Source organism: Pristiophorus japonicus, unplaced genomic scaffold (assembly GCF_044704955.1).
Source record: "Pristiophorus japonicus isolate sPriJap1 unplaced genomic scaffold, sPriJap1.hap1 HAP1_SCAFFOLD_2873, whole genome shotgun sequence".
Lineage (NCBI taxonomy): Eukaryota > Metazoa > Chordata > Chondrichthyes > Pristiophoridae > Pristiophorus > Pristiophorus japonicus.
The window spans coordinates 7,113-7,500 of record NW_027252639.1 but is presented as its reverse complement, the minus strand read 5'-3'; positions in this window follow the sequence as shown (position 1 = coordinate 7,500).

Genomic DNA, 388 nt, shown 5'->3' with positions numbered 1-388 from the left:
GAGCTGGCCCCACTCCGAGCCCTCCCACGTCGGACACGAGTCGCCAAATCGATCGGTGGATACCGAGCACACAACACGCAGGGGAACTTGGTGAAAGAACTGCGCGTGTGCTTAACTACTCAGTAAAACAGATTTCCCTCACTCAGGGGCTTGCATCTGTGACAGACAGCGTCCTTTGTTGCGCAAAGACGGAGGGCCGTTGGAAACTAGTCTGTCCTGAGAGCCGGGCACGGGTACAAGCGGGGCTGCTGGCTCCCAGAGTACGATTTCAGCAAAACACCAAAGAGTTTGAAAAGTACAACAAAAGACTTTGTCAAAATTGTTCCAAGTCTCGCACACCGTTCATTTTGTGACTTTCCAAGTGCTCTTTTCAAAGGTCTCTTTCCTG